This window comes from Ambystoma mexicanum, chromosome 11 (assembly GCF_040938575.1).
Source record: "Ambystoma mexicanum isolate Mex_15411 chromosome 11, UKY_AmexF1_1, whole genome shotgun sequence".
Lineage (NCBI taxonomy): Eukaryota > Metazoa > Chordata > Amphibia > Caudata > Ambystomatidae > Ambystoma > Ambystoma mexicanum.
Window position 1 is genome coordinate 347,452,114 of NC_090934.1, and position 20,798 is coordinate 347,472,911.

Here is a 20,798-nt window from a genome sequence, read left to right on the forward strand (position 1 = left end):
CTCCCATACTTCCTGTCCTCACAGAGGCTTTAGGAAGGATACAAAGTATCCCTTTTCCCTTAAGAACAGTAGTTCATAGGGAAAATGAAATAATATAAAACGGAGAACCCAAAGGGTCACCAGAAACACTGCACAGAGGATGCTGCATGCTGCAAAAGTGTAACTCAGATGCCTTTAAGAGATATGGAGGAAAGCAGGACTCAGTGAAAATAGGTAAAAAATAAAGAACAGAGTACCCATGGTTAGAGCATGTAAGTATGAATGAGGTGAAAAAGGCTCCCCTCATTCAGTAGAACATGAAGACTGCCCCATAATGAGGGTTACCGCTTGATCTTTTCGAACCCTTACTCAAAAGATAACTTTGTGAATCTTTTGTTTCTTCACAAACCCACAATACACAAAAATACCTTTCTTCATTTTCCCACGCCTATGTCATAGTTACATCTACGGATCTGCTGAAGGTCTTGGGCATCGAGTCTTCCCTATCAGCCTGCTGCCTTCTGCCCTACAGGGCACCCTGCAGGGACCGGACAGGACTTTTCTTCATACCTGGCTCCTGTCGACCTCTCATGTTGCACGTAATCCCGCTCTCCACAGGTTTCATCTGTTGTCCTCGGACAACGGCGGCACCCCTCAACCATCCAATGACACTTAGCCGACCTTCCTCAGTTAGGTGTGCATAAGGTGGTCTGCGGTGGTTCCCATGTGCAGCGGGTGAAGGGTGCCCCCAGACCTGGTGGGTTGATTTCCACCTCATCTGTAACCCCCAGCTCTTGCACTATGGATTCGGAGGCCCTTGAGCGCACAAGAGGAAAGCTCCGCCTCTTGGGGGAATCAATGCTCCCAAAGAGAGCAGACAAAAAGCATATGAAGGTAAGGGCAGAGGACTCCCATAAAGTGCCATTACCATTAATTTTGCCCTCACCATCAACGCCCAGCTCCATGCTGCACGCCCTGCAAATGGAAGGGGAATGCGGTGGCGGGGCGGCAAGCCATAACACTGGAGGGCTTTTACCGGGGCACTGCCGTCTTCTGACTTACCTCAGGAGAGATTGGTGGCTGACCAGGAATCAAGGTCTATGGATGCAGGCGAGGCAGCATCTGGAAAGCTAGCCGGAAAGCCTACCTCAGGACGTGAGTCATGTGTAGCCTCCGCGAAGAGTTTGGAGGAGACGGTATTGCCCACGATCTCACAAACTGCCACCTGGTTCAGCTAGCAGTGACTTTGAAAGGGGGCATAAAGAAATGAGAAGGGGTACTGGTGAAACTGAAAAAGGAAGTAGAGGCCAGAGTATGTGGCCTGGGGAGAAGAGGGGGTCTCTCTGCCAGACAGCCCAGCTGAAGAGGAAACTCTGGGCCCTCTCAGCGGGCGACAGTGACTGGATGACGAGATAATGCTTCTTTTTCAGGAAACCTTTGGGGAACAGGGAGGAGTCAGTGGGCAACAAGATAGCCGAACGAGTACTCTTGAAGTCAGTGGCAACGGTTGAGTGGGATTTGTACCATGCTCTGGAGGTGAGGAACCGTGAGACGGGCAGTAGAATGAAAATACATTCCAACTCAAATAAGGTGTTCCCGTTGCTGCCTAACTGTGACATAACTCGCATTTGTACGGTGAGGGACGACCAACATACAGGAGGTTCTACATGGTATGAACATAGGAATAATCATGAAGACGTGATGGCAGATCGGGGGTTAGCCCAACAGACCCCCTACCCTCTGACGTCAGAAGTCATGGTCTCGAGATGGCAGCAATGGTTTGAGGGAGCACTCTAAATCTACTTGTGTGAGCGCAGCACCTGAGGAGAATTCTAAATCTACCTGCGTGAGCACAGCTCTAGAGGAGCTCTACCTCCCTGTGAGCAAATCACCAGGTCCTCTGTCCACTACCATCAATGACAAGGAGGTATTGAAACCGCACTCCACGTGGAATGATTCACCTGAGGAAGGGGGCAGCCTTTGGAAGGTGGCAGAAAACAGGGTTCACCAGCTGGTGGGCCATTAATATCCAATTCCCAGTTGAAGGAAGACTTCAGGGAGACGTGTTGGCTGATCATCTGACCTGTAGAGAGCCTTCACAACTGTCCTCTTCATCCACTTCCTCAGAAGGTTTAGGACCTGCAGAAGGTTATATCATCTTGGGGGCAGCCGATTGCAGAAGAAAAAAAAGGAGGTTTAACTTTAATCATGTCAAGTTAAATCAAAGAGAGGTAAAGGGGGGTGGTCGCTTGGAACCGGTAATGATGTCAACATTGAACATCTCGCTGGTCGCATTTCAAAAATGATACGAGGCACTGAATGAACTTAAAGGACCATTCCAAAATGTTGGCTATAATACACACCAAGCTAATTTTCTTGGAATGTTTTGTGATGTCGGCCCAAGATGCATATGAAGAAAGTTTGGAGGCTAATGCCAATTCCCTAAAATTGACTTTGGAATCACTGATCGAGGAAGGAAACAGGAGGAAAACACCAGGGAAGGAGTATGGGGAAATGAGTACTCTTCCTCAAGTCCAGGTGGTAAGAGTTGATAGCACAGAGTCGGGGTGCACCAAACCCCTGGTTGTGGATGAAATGATCCAAGCACGGTGCATGAGTGAGGAGATGGCACCCCTGACTTTTCAGGGCTTGGCATTGGGAACATTGATGGTGATTCAAAAGTCTGGGAGGCAATTAAACGGTTGCTGTAACTGCTTCGGCCGCTCAGAGACGTGGAGACACAAAATAACTCAGTGGAGGAAGTGGCAGATCCTTCCCATAAAGAATACCCTACTTTTGGGAAGAAAAAGCATAAAAAGCAAGCCTTGAGATGCCTGCAACCCCATTTTTCAAAGATGTCAAATAATGAGCCCCATGGTAAAAAAAGAGATAAAAATGGAGCAAGAAAATTCTTGAGGAATCTATTTCTCTACAGAAGAGCACACAGTTGGCAAGGGGCTTGGGCATTAAAGAAGGTCTGCAAGGACGCTCTTTGACTGATGTCCAAGAGAGGGGGAGATTTCAGATGGAGAGGTGTCTCCATCAGCCTCAGTCAAACTCTTCCTAAGTTTATCTCGGTGTTCGTGGAAGGATCAAGCGCAGGAAGGTGAACTGACCGGACCAATTGGATCAATGCAATTGGAGCAGAACAAACAAGCACCATGCACCATAAAAGGTTACAACAGAGAGGGGGTGCTGGGTGGCATGTATGGGCACTACTCCAGTACAGGAGGAAGTGGGTGGAGCCGCTCCACAAACAGAAACAGCAAGCAAGAACAGAACAATTGGGAAATTGATTTCTCAAATGCACCACTGAGTATTATGGAACCCTTCCTGACATTGGAGCAAAAGTGTAATGCCTTATTGGAAGATAAAGCTGGGCTACCAAAGCAGTCTTACACAGGCTCCGGATCCCAAGCCTAAGCAGTAGAACTGAACTCAACCAGCACCAAGAGTGGAGGGTCTTTGAGTGATCTTATGGGGAATACTGACAGTGCCTTAGAAATAAAGGCATTAGCAAACCAAAAAAAACCCCAAGAGCTTCAAACTCCTCCGAACCAGATGGGCTGTTTGATCATTGGTCGAGAGAAAGATTTGCTCACTTCGCTCAGATGTGGAAGGGTGCTTCAGGGGTTTGCGACCTAAGGCTTCAATGGAACTCAAGAACGGCATTCGTTTGGAACGTCTGTTCAATGTGCCAGATGGCCTTATCTTGAACAGGCACAAGATGTTAAGACTTTTTTACTGCATCCCGAAACTGAGGCCTGTTGAAACTTGGGACATTGACTTGGTGGCCTTCCCATTCGATAACTGTGCAGATAAAGTGCACGTACACTTGTTGTCTAGCCATGTAAAGCGACTGTTAGTAGATGAGGTTGTGGGACTCCTCTCACTGGGTTTTGACATTACAAACTTGACCACCTGGGGGAGTGAGGCTGTATTACAGGGGATGTAAAGAAGGGGGCCTAGGGATCGGTGGGAGGGGGGTCCTTGAAAAGTAGAGAGTGTCCAGCCCCCAACCACAGGAAGGAGGCTTGGACAGAGGGTACAGAGGAGTCACATCACGCTAGGGGCTTGATGGGGAACAACCACCTTAAAGCCCTCCCTGAAATGGAGGCCCAACCCAGAGACCTTGTCATAACAATTGAGGTCCCACAGAAGCAACAGAGGAAGGTTATTGCTGGAGATAAGCTAAATAGAGGTCTCAAGGATCAGACCTCGTGAGCATGGATCTCTGAGGCCCTGAGTGTTATGAAAACCAATGAAGTAGCATGAAATGTTAACAAGGGAAGGTGAAATGATCCTAATTTCATGGAACACTCAGGGCTTTAAGCATTTTTTGGCTTAGGAGTCCCCGACCCAAGTAAATCCTCGATTATACGTTTACATGAACCCTTGTTATCCAATGGAAGGTTGCTCTGTCACCCTCAACTCATCCATAATGGGGCCTAAAGGGAGACCATAATTGGACCTACTGATGGCGGTAGAGTAGGGTTGTAGCGTTCAGTGTTGGGGTTTGAACATCCAGGGCCATACATAGAGATGGTTTCTATTGAGGTGGCCAACAACCAGAGCAGGTATGTCTATATAATAAAACAAACGGGTTAAAAGGGTGCAGAGTTCTTTATGGACACTTTTGCTGATACCGTAAACAAATGCTTGGAAATCTATTCTGGTTCCGAGGTCATAGTGTATAGTGACTTTAACATTATAGATCGTAAGGTCGAGGGGGGCATAGGGTGGGGTTTGGAGTCTAAAAGCGGCATGTGGGCACAAGAAAACCAGACGAGAAACTTCACAAACTGAATGGCCAGGTGGAGGGTGACATCCCGGGAAAATCCACATGCAAATGTCAACGGAAGCATAGTACAATTCTTTGTGACCGAGAGGTTTCTGAAACATGTTAGAAGCTTTGAAGTCCGAGGCACAGAAAGAAGCGGTCATAATGTCTTATCTGTATGATGACTGAAAGACTTGGCTGCCCCTAAAGAAACCTTTGCCCACGCCCTGGAGGTTAATCATGGTTGTTACAGATTACAAATGCCAGCAAGAGAAATTGAGGCCCTACACATAAAACTATGGTCTGACCTCTGGGGAGGATATTAATTATCCCAACTCTTGCTGGAAGTCTTTTCTGTAGTGGGGAGTTCAACTAAAACTGATTTTGTTCCCAAACATGCATACAGTGCGGACGTCATGAAGAAAAGAGGTCCCTCAGAGCAGATTTTAGGCATATTCGATCAGCAAAGGGTAATTTAAGGGGAGTTAAGCAGCAATAAAGTTGCCAACAATATCACAACTGGCTGATGTCATACAAGTGGAGGTTGAACCAGGCTGACTCCAAATCCATGGTAGCCCAGATGGGAAATATAAATGTAGCTGAGATGTGGAAGTTGATCAGCACGGTGGGGTCGGATTTTAGAGCGATCCAGGTAAATGTGGTACCCGAGCACAGATGTGTGGATAACTTCACTGACCTTTTTGGGACTCAGTGTGAGGGGGCTGGGACACCCCGAAAGCTCGATACATACTCATGGGCCTTTGGATTTGACAGGGATGAGATACTTGACTTAATATCCAAGGCGAGCAACTCCAGAGCCCCGGGCTCAGACTGCCTGACTAATGTCATGCTTAAGGCAGAGTTTGGACCATGGACTGATTTCCTGGAGGTCCTTTATCGAAAGATTCTGAAATTGGGAAAGGTCCCGGACACTTGGAAAACTTCCATAATAGTACTGATCTTCAAAAAGGGCACTCGTGACAATCCGGCCAACTATCGGCCTATCGCCTTGCTGGATGTCATTGGAAAAATCTATGCAGCACTACTGCTGAAGAGTTTGAGGCAGTGGATTTTGGATTCGACCTCTATCAACCAGGCTTCGTCAAGCAGGCGGGAACCTCTCTAAATGTATTCCTGCTGAATATTTTGAAGGCAAGGGCCCTCACGAACAAAAAAACAATATATCTGGCCTTGTAGATCTCAAATAGGCTTTCGATTTGGTTGATCATCAGTTGCTATGGGACAAATTAAGGAAGGGTGGCTGCCCGGATGGCCTGATCTGAGCAATACAGTTTCTCTACTCTGGGACAAGCCTGAAAGTAAGACTAGATGCTAGAGGTCGTCTCTCGGAGTCGACAGTAATAAGGTGTGGTCTTAAGCATGGGTGCCCTTTGACCCCACAACTGTTCAACTTTTTCATATCGGATGTGGGTTTATCACTGGATAAGGCAAGATCGTTCCCACACGGGCTCAATGGATGACGCGTGGTGCATTTGCTCTAGGCGGATGATTTGGTCTTAATTGACCAAACATCCATTGGCCTCCAACGTCAGCCAAGAGAGTTACAGGATTATGTGAAAATCAACAAACTCAGGATCAATGTTCCAAAGAAAAAAATGTGAATCCTGGAGTCGGTAGTGGGGAGGAATTATTTCCTCATAATTATCTGAAGGAGATTTATGAACTGCCAAATCAGTAACTGACTTGTTAGATGCTGGCTCACAACCTTAGTCCATTTCTTCACCTTTTTCCTAAAATAACATTTACCTCGAATGTCCTCACATAACAGTCTGCATGAACTCTTCAACCCCTAAAACTGCTAATGACACAGTTCTTTCCCCGCAAAATGTAAAATTAATGCCACCATCCAATACCATAACACCTTTCAACATGTAGCTTGGAACATCCAATGAAATAATCACTTCAAACTACTATTTTGATTCGAGTAAAATCTGGTACTTTTAACTTAGCCTTATTGCTGCAGCTATTCTCTACCTGCGGCTGCCATGGCAGTTATAGCCGCGGCTATACCATCCCACCAAAGTGCATGACATCCCATTTGCTTGCCTGTACCCACGAGTATTACCCCACATCATGTATAGCCACGGCTACTGCAAAGAAAAAATATACCTGCAGCTACAAGCACAGGGAATAGGCAAATTGAAACTGCATCACAGAAACAAAGACTGGAAGGATAGTGAACATCATGGGGAGGGGGGGAGCTCATTTTGGGGTGTGGGGTGCTAAAGGAAAGTATAAAGAGTGTACTGAATGTTTATGGAGAAAGAAAAGACCAAGGGCCTCATTACGAGGTATTCCAGTAAGGCAAAAACTATGCCAGTATGGTAATACCGGCATCGTTTACTGTCCCGTTGCATTCTGACCCGCAAACCCGGTATTAGAGGCACACTAAACAACGGTGCCGCTAATAGCGGCATAGGCGCGTACACAAGCCCCTTCAGGGAGCAAATACCGGCATGCCGGTAATAGGGGGTAATTCCAACCCACGCATACATGTAAATACCGGCATTGCGAAGCCGGTAATCACGGGCTGCACGATGCCGCCCTAACAGGCATCGCGGACCACCCACAAACAGCAAGCAGGATACAAGGGAGCTGCCACAGGTGCACACAATCCCCACAGGTGGAGTCAATGGAAGCTGTGCCAGTATAAACTGAGCACACTCACACACCACAACCCCACCCCCCCACAGGTGTAGGCAATGTAGAGTGGCCCAGTACAAAAGGAGCACACCTACATACCACACCCCTTCCTACCCCAAAAAGCTACCACTAGCAGTTGCAATCATGGTGCTGGAGGACATGCCTATACTGCTACAACTACAGCAACAACAGCAACAACTACAGCATCAAGAACAGGCAGCACAGAGGAGATGCAGGAGGAGAAGGAGGGTGAGACAGGCCCAGCAATTACCACCAGCGCAGCCACCAGTCCCTTGTAGGCAGCCACCAATCCCTCGCACCATACCCAGCCCATTCAACCTAACCCCTGAGCATATCCACACCCTGTACCGGTTGGACCGTGACACCATCACCACCATAGTGGACATTATACAGAACGACATTGCCAGCCACATAGAAATACGCACTGCCACCCTCCCACTACTAAAGGTGGTGTCTGTGCTATACTTCCTGGCCACAGGCACCTACCAACACACAGTGGGCCAGCTGCGTGGCATTTCACAACCACTATTCTCACGCATGCTGAACCAAGTGCTGGATGCCCTCCTGAAGCACACAAGCACCCATGTCCCTACCACGGACTGGCCAGGAGATAGCCGAAACCAAAGTAGGCTTCCATGCACTGGCAGGCATGCCCAATTGTGTTGGTGCCATCAACTGCACCCATGTGGAATTGGTAGTCCCCCATGCCATAGAGGCGGTGTACCGCAATCGCAAGCAATACCACTCCATCAATGTGCAAATGGTATGTGACTCCAGCAAGATCATCACACATTGCTGCGCTCGATTTCCTGGATCCACACATGATGCCATGGTACTGTGCAAATCCACGCTACCCTGTCACATGGAGCGACATGCTGGACCACGTGCCTGGCTGCTCGGTGAGTTGCAGAACAGGGCCATGGCCATGCTGTGCGGTACTGATGTGTGCGGATGCAGAAGCGGGGGGGCCTACTGCACCCTGGTGGTAAAGGGGGGGGATAGTGCACCTGGGTGGGAAAAGGGGGGAATAGTGCACCTGGGTGGCACTAACCAGTGAGTGAAGATTGCATGCAGAGCTAAACACTCCTCACCTGAACCAGCAAAAAAGAGCATAACACATCACTGGGCCACATATCACAAATATTGCATATGGATGACAACAAGTAAGAAGCACAACCAGGTCACCATGGTGATGGCAAGCAATGCATGACTGAATAGGATGGCAACAGTGGCAATGTGGCTAGTGTAACCATGCATAGTAAAGAATATACAGCATGATTTGGAGGCCTAACATTTTTGCACTACCACAGCACATCTGCCAGAGCATGCATGATTACACCCTGCATCATCTATTGAACTCCATACAGTGTACCACACCTCATTACAGTATACATTGCATCTAGGTGACTATTTTGTACACGTACAGGGACATGTGCATGCCCACACCAAATAGCTGCTGCCATGACTGTGCTCCCTAAAGGTGGCAGTTCAGAGTGACACACACCTATTTGTATCTGCTTGCAGGTGATGGAGGATATCCCTTGAGGCTGTGGCTATTTACCCCTGTGCGGAACCCGCAGCACAGCCATGAAGAGGAGTACAATTGTGTGCACACTCATACCCGTGTTGTGATTGAGCAGACCTTTGGCCTGTTGAAGGCGCGGTTCCGCTGCCTAAGCAGGTCTGGTGGGGCACTCCTGTATAGGCCTGAGAAGGTGGCGAAGATCACCATGCCCTATGTCATGCTGCACAACATCTGCGTCCGAAGGAACGTACCACTGCCACCTGACATTGACATGCATGGGCCGGGTGAGGATGAAGGGGATGGAGACAGAGGCGAAGGAGCCCCCCTGCCAGCACGTGATGCACGGGATGGCCATGCTGTACGCCAAGCACTAATTGATGAATACTTTTGAAACGCAGGGACCATAAATGTAATGTGCCTGTGACACACTGTCTGCATGTGGACATGCATACTTGCTTTGTTAGAATTGCCCCACTGTACACCATCACAGATTAAATGTACATGCACAAAAATAAGTATGTCCAGCCAATGATTTTCTTGCACACAACGGGTGTATTTTCCAGACACGTGATAATGTGAACAAAATCCCCTCTCAACCCCCAGTGAACACCCTCACCCACCCTACAAACCCCAAAAATACCCAAGTAAACTCCCTCACCCACCCTACAAACCCCAAAAATACCGAAGTAAACTCCCTCACCCACCCTACAAACCCCAAATGTCCCCATATGTCCAACAAACACTGGTCCCTTCACCAACGTACATTTTCAAAATGTCATTGTCTGCCCACTCTATTTCTTAGCAATTTTGGGATCCGAGGGTGCCATGGTCAAGCGCTATGCACTCTTTTGTAAAGTGTCTTTTTCTCTTGAGTGGAATTCTACCTCGTAGAATTCCACTCTTTCTCTGATGTCATGTTTACTTCTGTTCAGAGGGAAGATTCTATAAGGAGCCGTTAGAAGCTGGAGTGAAGAGGTGCTGTGTAGGCTGAGTACTGCTGGCTCAGGCTGGTTACCAATAAAGGATCTTCACTCACCTGCAGTGTATGCTTCCTTATTACACACTCCTCCGCGTCAACCGCACAGGGCTCTATTGGGCCGAGGTAGAGGGGGTTGTGGCAGTGGAGGTGTCGATGATCATTCCATGCCTGCCCCATGGTGTGGGCACTGCGTTTGAGGTAGATTCGCAAGCAGGGCCTGTGTAAGTGCCCCCATACACTCCCTCATGGCACGTGTCGATGCCTCAACAACAGCAGTGTTGGCTGCAATGGCTGTGGCAATGGCCCTCATGGAGTCATTCCCATTGGATATTTGTTGCCGCTTGAGTTCGAGCATCGACTCCTGTCGGGCCTCAACCCTTAACAGGCGAGCCTTGAAGGAGTCGTTGGCTGCAGGAGTACTGGTGGGTGGGGTGGTGGTAGGCAGGGTAGTGGTAGGCAGGGTGGTGGATGGTAGGGTGGTGGTAGGCAGGGTGGTGGATGGCAGGGTGGTGGTAGGCAGGGTGGAGTATAGCACCTGCGCGGGGCCCACGTCCAGGGCACAGTCCTCCTCAAAGAGGGCTATGTCTGAGTCTCCAATGTCCGAGTCGTGGAGGCAGGGCTCGTCCATGCTCTCGGCCTCTGTAGGGTGGGGTAGGCTGGTAATGGGGCTTGGGGTGGGTGTGCCAGACCTGATGTCACCCTCATTCACCACTTCTGTATCCACAACGTCCGTGGTGGCTGGCGGAGCGGGAATGGAAATGCCTCCCACTGTTGTGGGTGGCTGCTGCTGTACTGTGGCTGCAGGTGTCTCCTGCAGGGTTACTCCCTGGTGTGGCACACTGCCTGTTGCTGTGGGCAGTTTCTTGGGCTGGGGGGTGGCGGTGGCCCTGGTCCCTTGCTGTGCAGTGGATGAACGTGCACCCCTGTCCTGCATTCCAAATTCCTCATCGGTGCCTGGGGGGATAGAAGAGATGCAGGTCATCAGTGATGGTGTCACATGGCAGCTATGATGTATTGTGCTGCGATATGTTCATACATTCATGCATCAAATTATTTCTGGGGTGTGGCATTTGGTGTTCTGAGGGGGCATGTGGGCAATTAATGCATGGCTGGTGGCATGGCATTGGTATGGTGTCTGTGTGGTGAGTTCCATGGGCACGGTTGGGTCATGTTGCACTTGTGTTGGCATTGGGATTGGCACTCATCATGTGTGTGTTGCAGGGTGTGCCACACATTCTTGATAGGATATGTTGATGTAGGCCTGGGACATGCATTGTCTTGCCTAGTCTCACTTCCATATCACTTGTGCCACATCATGGTTTAGCCTACATGGATGTGATGCGTCACTCACCTTCTTCTTTGGATGATGCCACGCCCCTCTCCTGGTCTCCAAATCCCTCGATGGATTCAGGGTCAATGAAGGTACTGGCGGTCTCCTCCCATGCCATCAACTTCACTTCACTGGGGAGTGTGGGCCCCCGCCTGTCGCCATTGCGGCCCTCCTATTATCCGCCAGGATCTTCCTCACCCTGAGGCGGAGGTCATCCCACCGCTTCCTACAGTCACGCACACTCCTTGGGGTGGTTCCCACTGCCAACACCCTCTGTGCGACCCCCTGCCAGACTTCTTTTTTTTTGGTTTGGGCTGCATGCTTCATGTCAGTGCTCCTGATCGTGTCCGCATGCTGGGCCAGGGTGTCAGCAAGCATGCTTAGTTCAGCGTCTGAAAAACGCTGTTTTCTCTTCCTTTGGGTCGCCTTCCGGGTAGCCTTGGACATCCTGCTTCTATCCTGCCACAGAACAACACGAAAGAACTGGTGGTTGTGGAGGATGGCAATGGATTGTGTTTTTAAAGATGGCCGCTGGCCCATTTCCCGTTCCTGCGCGATGATGTAATTTCCGGGTCCGTTTTTGGCGAACACGGTAATACTGTGCCGTTATTACTGTGCCGGTATTTAGGGGTTGTTATGAGGCGGTAACCCTATGGGCGGGCCCTGCAATGCCGGTATAGAGGGGTTGGTGGCCCTTTACCGGCATGGCGGTATTGCAACTACCGGCATGGGGGAACGCGCGTGCACCTGTTAGCGGGTTTATACGAGCACGGACCCGCTCATTCCGGCATGCCGGTAATGAACCCGCTTTTACCGGGCAACTCGCAATGAGGCCCCAAGTGTTTAATTTTGGTTTATAGCCACAACTACACGGCAGGGTACCCATCATGACTGCAGCTATGAAAGAACAGAATGTTAAAAGCATTTTTTTTACACATACTGCATGAGAAGGATCATATAATGGTTATTGATCCACTTATAGTCACTGTTTTTTATGGTCTACTTTCATAACTGAAACTTGGCCCTTAAAAGGGCCATTTTGGTGGAGACGGAAGGAGGAGGGTGGAAATGGGAAGGGAAGAACATTAGGATTCACACATGCAACAATGCCAGTATTTGTAGAAGCGGCTACACCGAGGCATTAATATGTACACACGTGTACGCCACTGACCAATCGGATTGTGCACACCTGCACATGACCTATAGCTGTACAACAGGAAACTCAGGCAACAAGGTACATTAATGTGGCTATGCGCATTCACGGCTTTTGCGTCGGCAAATTTGATTGTGCGCTCTGGTGACGCGAACACACATGACTCGTAGCTGCGTCAATGAGAATAGCCAATTGGGGGATGCGGCACATTCATGCGGCTATGCCAGGTGCAATGACATATCCACACTTATGCCATTGGCCAATCGAAATTGTATGATATAGCCACTGCAACAGGAAAACCAATCAGACAGCGGTGTATGCTAATGTGGCTATGTGCATTTGTGCCTTCTGCACTGACCAATGGGATTGTGCGCTCCGGTAACGCGAACACACATGACTCATAGCAACGTCAACAGGAATAGAAATTGGATAATGCAGTGATTTCACGCAGCTATGCCCAGGAGCAATGATGTATCCGAACGTACACCATTGACCAATTAGATTGTGTGCTGCCGTAACTCACAGACACACGACTCATAGCTGCATCTACCGACCCTGATTTCTGTTGGATTATGCTGTAGACATGTTTACAGGTGGCACGCTTTCATATTGACGCAAATACAAATCACGCTGCCTGATTGGTTGATGGGTGTAGCTGCGGTTATTCATCACACCCAAAGACAACTCCTTTTCTTTTCCGCATTGCTTTTACTTCAGTCTATGCTCCATGGTGAAAATAAAAATAAATGTGAAAAATCCAATGGTGAACAATGTACAAATGAACAATCCAGGGTCCATGAGCCCAACTGATGAAATGAAACCTGCAAAAAATACTACCTAATAAAAAACTATATACTAAAACGTGGTGCATTGTCCAAGCGCAACCAAAATAAAAAAGAAAAGGAAAAGAAACGTAATACTATCTAACTATATACAATGGCGGCGGGCAAGTCCTGCGGCTCACTCTGTGGTCCGAGGTCTCGCAGGGAGGCACTCATGGCCTGTTCCAACTCCCTGCGAGTCGCCTCGAGGCCCTCTGCCCGCCTCAATGCCCGACGCATGGAGAACTCCACCCCGACCATGGTGAGCCGCGCCTTGTCCGCCCGCCACCGCTCCGCATCTATAGCAAGGCCTAACCGCAGCCACACGGAAGACACTTCCAGTCCTGGGTCCTCCTGCCCTCTGGCCGATGCCTGCCTCTCCGATGTTGAAGGCCCCGAGCCATCATGGCTCCCACCTTGTTGCTGCTGCTTTGCCTCTGCCTGTGCCCTGGCTCTTGCTGCCTGGCCATCCTCCTCCGGCTGGGGTACAGTTGTTGAGTTGGCCACCCCTGCTGGACGTCCGACTCCCGACTGTGGCAGGGATATGTCCTCCACCAGCCTGGACTATGCAACTTCAGTTGTTTTCTTTTTTTAAAGTTGCATAGTCCTTTTTGTCGTGTCTTTTTTTATTTTATTACACTTTCCTCCCAGATCAGACATTGTCCACCATGTCTGACCACAGCAGTAGCAGCGATGATGTCATCTTGTTCCTGACATCATCCCCCTCAAATAATTGTGCGTGAGGAAATAAAATACAGACAGCTGGAGGTACTTCATGGTGGAGCAGCACCATTCAAGGAAAGAGATCAAACAGGTGCAGTACACGTTCTATGGAAGGTTCTATGCCATGGACCTTTGAACGTGCAATTGCAGAGCTTAGGGACATCTTTCCTCATTCAACACATAGTCCGAGCCCACTGGGATGACATTGATAAGGACTACCAAAATGCCCATGAGCAACACAAAATAAAAGCACATGGGCCTAACTTGGTATGGGCTGGAACACCTGCCGTGCCATCAACCTCTGCACCAGCAACCACCACAGTAACCTCTGCACCATCCACCTCCACAATACCTTCCACAACCTCCACCAGGGCCCGACCTCCCCTACTTATGCCCAGACTGTGATCTGAAGGAGTGCAACATTTCGTGCTGTAAATGTCACAATGTGATAAGGGTGGGAGGTGCCACCGTAGATGGCTGGGCATGGGCCATTTCAGAACACCAGGCCGACTGCCACTAGGACTATTCTTTTAAGTGGCAATTCAACCCCCTGTATGTCAAAAATAAAAATTAAAAGAACTATATGAAAATAAAATATGTTCCCTTTTTTACCCATTGTTAGATGTTTAACCTTAATGTTGTTCCCTTCCCAGTTCCACCCTCCTCCTTCCCTGTTAGGCAGAATATGCAGTACCCTTTGGGAACACTACACACAATTAAGACTACAAGTGACAGTACAATTTCACCTTTGGTACATGCCTGTACTACAAAGTTATAGTGTTAGACGTAGCAGAGCAGCCAGACTTATCTCAAGAGTAAGTGAGCAGTACAAAGAGTTACACAAAGCACAGCAATTACTATGGTTCAGGCAAACACTGACTCAAGGTTTCTAAGTAAAAGAATATATATTTATTTACTCAACAGTTGTATAACATTTCAATATTCTAAGCAAGTTAAAAATCACAATCATAAATACACCACACCACTTCCCTTAAATTCCAGATAAGTTAAGCTCACAAAATGAAGTGGGAGCGAAATGGCACACCAGCAATTTAAAAGGGAGGGAAAGATAAAGTTATTAGAAATTAGGCAAAAGCAACAGGTAAGGACTCAGGGCAATTTGAACAAGAGAGACTACAGTGAGGAGATCAGATAGAAAATTCTTAGGACCAAAGTCAATAGGACAAAAGTCTTTTGCTCAAGATCACACAGTTCAGGGTAGTTCGAGGTAAAGTTCGTGGCACAGATTCCGGACGAGGTTGGTTGGTAGAAAAGTTAGTTCAAAGAGAAGATAAGGACAAACCCTCGGATTGGAGAAAGATTTCAAACACTTTCACCGCGGCTGACCGAAACGGACAACCAGATTTGCACAGTACCTTAAAACAAAGAGGGAGCTGTAGCTGAGGCGGACGTTCCTGGTGGTTCCTGCAGGCTCACGGTTCCTGAAACGACTGTCGGACTGACACGAAGTAGGAAGACTGGAGGGTCCTGCGCCACCCAGGGAAGAAACCAGCAGCATAGCAAAACAACGAAAAAAAGGGGCGCTCCTGAAAACCCAAGCAGGGTCCGACCTTCCTGGCTATCTGGCCCACTGTAGCTCTGTACAGCAAATTCAACCAGAGGAGGGGTCCTAGCTTGTAGTTTGGGCGAACTGGTTGGTCCCACCAGCTCAAGGGAAGAGGTTTCCCGGAGGATCTTCTCTGTCATCGGATTCAGAGATTCAGACCTGCAGCAGGGCTTCACCGGGCATTTCAGTCATGGTAGGGGTCCTCTTCTTGCAGTTCTTCATTGGTTCTTTCATTCCAGTGGCGACTCTGCTCTTCCAGTCCCAGAGACCTGCTTTTTATGCAGTTTTTCCCCATTCATACAGCCTGGCTGTCAATCACACAGCAGGGTGGCTGGCCTGGCAAGGCCAGTCCCCTTAGCCAATCAGACAAGAGTGTGACTTGGGTTACCAAGGGAACCCATGGCAGGGGTCCGAAGATCCCTCCCTCACATCCTGCCTACCTAGACTATCAGGCGCCTTAAGGAGGGCTTCTGTGCAGAAGCCTGCGAAAAGACAGCAAACAAAGGAATCATCCCCGGTTTGGCGCGGAGAGAAAAACACAAAAAAGACTTTAACAAAAATAAATGGCGAATAAACCCAGCTGGAACCAAAATAAAATGTATTTGGTCAAGCGGTTTTATGTTCGAGGCTAATATAGCCTAAAGCAATACCACGTTTATATAATATAATGCGGTAGGAAAATTAGGGTAGTTACCACTGACACCAGCCAAGTCTTAATGTTAAGGGAGTGAAACAAGGCTCCTAGAGGAATAGACAAAAAGGGATAAGAATTAACCCTTTCCAATACTCCATGTAAGATGGCATGTACTGGGTTTGTAGTTTAAAGTGACCAAGTTAATGGCAACTTTACCTGTTTCTGGGGGACAGTAGTCAGCCCCAGAAAAATGGAGTCAGTGGAAGTCTCAAAGACAACCCTGTGTCACTGCACTGAAGGTGCTGTGTAACACACACAAAAAGTGGTGCACATGGAGTAGGTGAGGCTCCAGTGCCCAAGATCACACAAAAAGTGAAAAATACATACAGCAAAACACATGTAAGAGTGGGAAAAAGGCTCACACTCTTACCAGGTGAAAAAAAAATCCTAGAAATCCAGCAAAACTGCTGGGGACTTTTTATGTAAGGGAAATTAGCCATTTATGAGAATTCTCCCTAACACTCGCCCCTCCCCCCAGACTAAGGGACAGGAGGATTTAATCCACTCCTGGATGAATCGCTACCTCTAGTCGGTTAGAAAACATCCTAGAGAGACCATCAGCATTTTGGTGGTGACATCCTGCTCTGTGCTCAATGGTGAAATCAATCCCTTGCAGACAGATTGACCATCTCAGACATTTTGGGTTCTCCCCTTTCATTTGCATTAACCATCTCAAGGGTTGGTGGTCAGTTTGAATCACAAAAGTAGATCCATACAAGTATGGTCTAAACTTCTTCAAACTCCACACAATGGCAAAACATTCACGCTCTATGGTTGCCCACCTTGTTTCTGGTTCATTCATTTTCCTACAGATTAAGCAAATGGGCTGCTCCCTACCGTTCTCATCCAGTTGATTAAGGACTGCACCTATACCTATATTGGAGGTATCTGTCTGCACAATGAAGGGTTGGTGATAATCAGGAGCTCTTAGGACTGGAGCTTGACAAAGGGCTTTCTTCAGGCTTTCAAAGGCTTGAGTGCACTCCTCATTCCATTTAACCTTTTTAGGGAATTTTGGAGAGGCGATCACATTCAAGGGAGAAGCTATGGTCCCATAGTTCTCAATGAAATTCCTGTAGTACCCAGTGGGACCTAGGAACGCTCTCACTTGGGTTTGAGTAGTATGGGTGGCCCAGTTTTACACAGCTTGAACTTTGTTAGGCAATGGCCTTATCTTACCTCCTCCTACCTCATGACCAAGGTAGACCACTTTGCTCTGACCAATTTGACATTTGCTTGCCTTTATGGTCAGATGGGCCTGCTCAAGAGCCTGCAAAACATATCCTAGGTCATCAATATGTTCTTTCCATGTAGGACTGGGGTGTAGGGTTTTCTCCTTGGCATGGTCTGTCAGTGCTATTTGCCAATAGCCTGAGGTTAGGTCACATGTACTGAGGTACTTGCCTGAACCAAGTCTGTCCACCAGTTCATGTGTCCTTGGCAAAGGATGGGCATCGGTCTTAGTGACTGCATTTGGAGCTCTATAGTCAACACAGAATCTCAACTCCTTGGATCCTGCCTTTAGTACGAGAACAACTGGTCTAGACCATGGACCTGTAGAGGGCTCTATAACCCCGAGATCAAGCATCTTGTTGACCTCTCCTTTGATGTGGTATCTCACATGTTCTGACATTCTGTAACCCCTGCTTTTGAAAGGTAAACAGTCACCAGTGAGAATATACTGCTGGCCCCAAGGGGTCAGGCCTGGTGATTGTGAAAACAGGGAGGCAAACTGATTCAACAGAACTTTGCACTCCTCCTGTTGTTCAGAAGTCAGTTGAGAAGAGAGATTAACTCCTTCTATTTGTTCATCTAAAGGTTGGCCTTTGAGGAGATCAGGTAGAGGTTCACTCTCTTCTTCCTCTTGAGCTGAAGCTAGAAGCAAAGCTCCTACTTCTGGTCTCGAGACGTAAGCCTTTAAACGGTTGGTGTGAAAGACTCTGGGAGCGTCCTTAGGTCTGCCTAAGTCTACCAGATAGTTCACCTCTCCAAGTTTGCCCACAACCTTGGAGGGTCCTATCCATTTGTCCTGCAAGGCCCTCTGCCTTGTTGGCACCATAACTAATACAAGCTGGTCTTGAGAGAACTCAACCATGCTGACCTTCTGGTCATGCCAATGTTTGACCAGAGCCTGACCTGCTTTCAAGTTATCACTTGCTTCTTCCATCATGTGTAACATTCTCCTCCGGAGACCTATCACATAGTCAGTCACTCTGACTGGCTTGGGGGAAGGAGCACTCTCCAACCCCTCCTTGATCAGGGCCAATGGACCTCTGACTGTATGGCCATGGAGAAGTTCAAAGGGACTGTAACCAACTCCCTCCTGAGGGACTTCTCTATATGCAAAGAGAAGTCATGGCAGTAGAAGGTCCAACTTTTTCTTAAGGGGTTCTTCTAAAGCACCTATCATGCTCTTCATAGTACGATTAAACCTCTCTACCAGTCCATTTGTCTGTGGATGGTAGGCTGTAGAGAACTTGTAAGTAACACCACAGTTTTTCCACGTGATTTGCATGTAGTGGGACATAAAATTGGATCCCCTATCGGATATCACTTCCTTAGGAAACCCTACTCTGGTAAAAATACCAAGTAGAGCCTTAGCCACAGCCTGAGCCGTAACAGTTCTCATAGGTATGGCTTCTGGGTATCGCGTAGCATGGTCTACTACAACCAGGATAAAACTGTTCCCTGAAGATGTGGGAGGTTCAAGGGGACCGACAATGACAATGCCCATCCTCTCAAAAGGAACTCCCACCACTGGGAGAAGCACCAGGGGTGCCACATTGTTGGCTCCACTCTTGCCAGAGGTTTGGCAAGTGTGACAGCTACTACAGAATATTTCCACTTCTGAACCCATCTTAGGCCAGTAGAAGTAGATAGAGAGCCTTTCCTTGGTCTTCTTGAAACTGAAGTGACCAGCCAAAGGTATCTCGTGGGCTAACTGTAGGAACTGGAGTCTGCTGGCAAGGGGGACTACAAGTCTTTTGCAGTCCCCAGGGGTAGACTCAGTTGGTTCACTGTAGAAGAGGCCAACTTCCCAGCTTAACCTGTGCTTCCCAACTTCTTGCCCATCAAGTTGGTTAGCAGCCTGTTGTCGAAGACCTTCAAGGGTAGGACACTCTCTCTGTCCTTTGCTAAAGTCTGCCCTGTTGGGTCCACCTTCTGCCAGTAAAGACTGAAGCTCAGGATATTCAACAGGATCAAGATCTCCAACTGAGACAGTGTCTTCTTCCATATCTGACTCTTCAGATATTGGCTCAACCACACAAGGTTGCACCTCACACTCTGTCTCAGCAGGTGGAGGGATCACAGGTGTGATCTTGGACAATCTCGGTGATGTCCTTGTTGGTAGCACAGGGGTGCTGTCTGACTTTTTCCCCTTCTTGGGTCTTGGGTTTCCCCTTTGCCTCATTCTTTCTAGAAATAGCAGTGAGCAACTCCTGTGGAGTGGGAGTGATAGTTTCCTCTATCATCTCCTCTGGAGAGCCTCTCAAGGTTCTCTCCCTTGCAGACCTAGTGAGCTCCTGTCTCCTTTTACTGGGAGGCCTGGGGGTGCTTGGCACAACTTCAAGAGTTTTAAGGTCATTACCCAACAGGACTCTCCCAAATACTTCACTCTGCACACTAACAAGTATTTTGACAATCACATCATTACACTGGACGAGAGCTGGTAACTGGGGAAGCATTTGCACAGTTGCACAGGGCCTCCAGCTAACTTGGTGAGGTGTGTGGGTGCCTTAGCAACATCCTCCACCTTGAAAAATGATTCATCCACCACAGTTATGCTGGCTCCAGTGTCTCTGATGGCAAGGGTTTCCTGGCCATTCACAAGAACACTATCTTTATAATACTCTTTAGTATTATCTGAGATGGAATTATAGACATCTAAATTCTGGTGTTCCCACAAGCCCAGGGACACTAACGAAACACTAGCTGAGACTCTCATGGGTTATTCAGCCAATAGGTGAAAGTTTCCACTTGCCATAGGTACTTCTTCCTCTGGGGAGAAGGCTAAGGAGACAGTGTGGACCCCTGAAGGTTTACCCTTACATCTGGGATGCGCTTTCACATGGTCAGTTGACCCACAAACATAACATTTCCCAAATGTTTTGATGAATAGGCGTTTGTTCTTACCTCCATCCGGGTTTGGGTCCAGGTGGTGCACTAGCCTGATTTGGTTTCCCTTGTGGTTTACCCTTAAGTTGCTGTTTGTGGCCCTCTTTTGGATTGAAGGTATTAGATTTATCTTTGTTGTCTTTCTTTGACTGTTACCCCTCATCCTTTTTCTGAGTAGCCCCAGAATCCTTGTGAGTAGCACTGTTGGCAACCCACAAGTCAGCAGCCTTAGCTAGCTTCTTTGGATCTATCTCCTTGGAATCAGCCAAGTGCTATCTGAGCTCAGGAGAGCAGACATCAAAAATAGACTCCAACATTACAAGATTTCTCATTTCTTCATAAGTGTTTACTCTGTAACCCTTAATCCAACCATCTAAGTTTTTCAAACACTGACATGCCCAGGTAGCCCAAGGGGTACCATCATGCTTTTGAGGGTCCTAAACCTC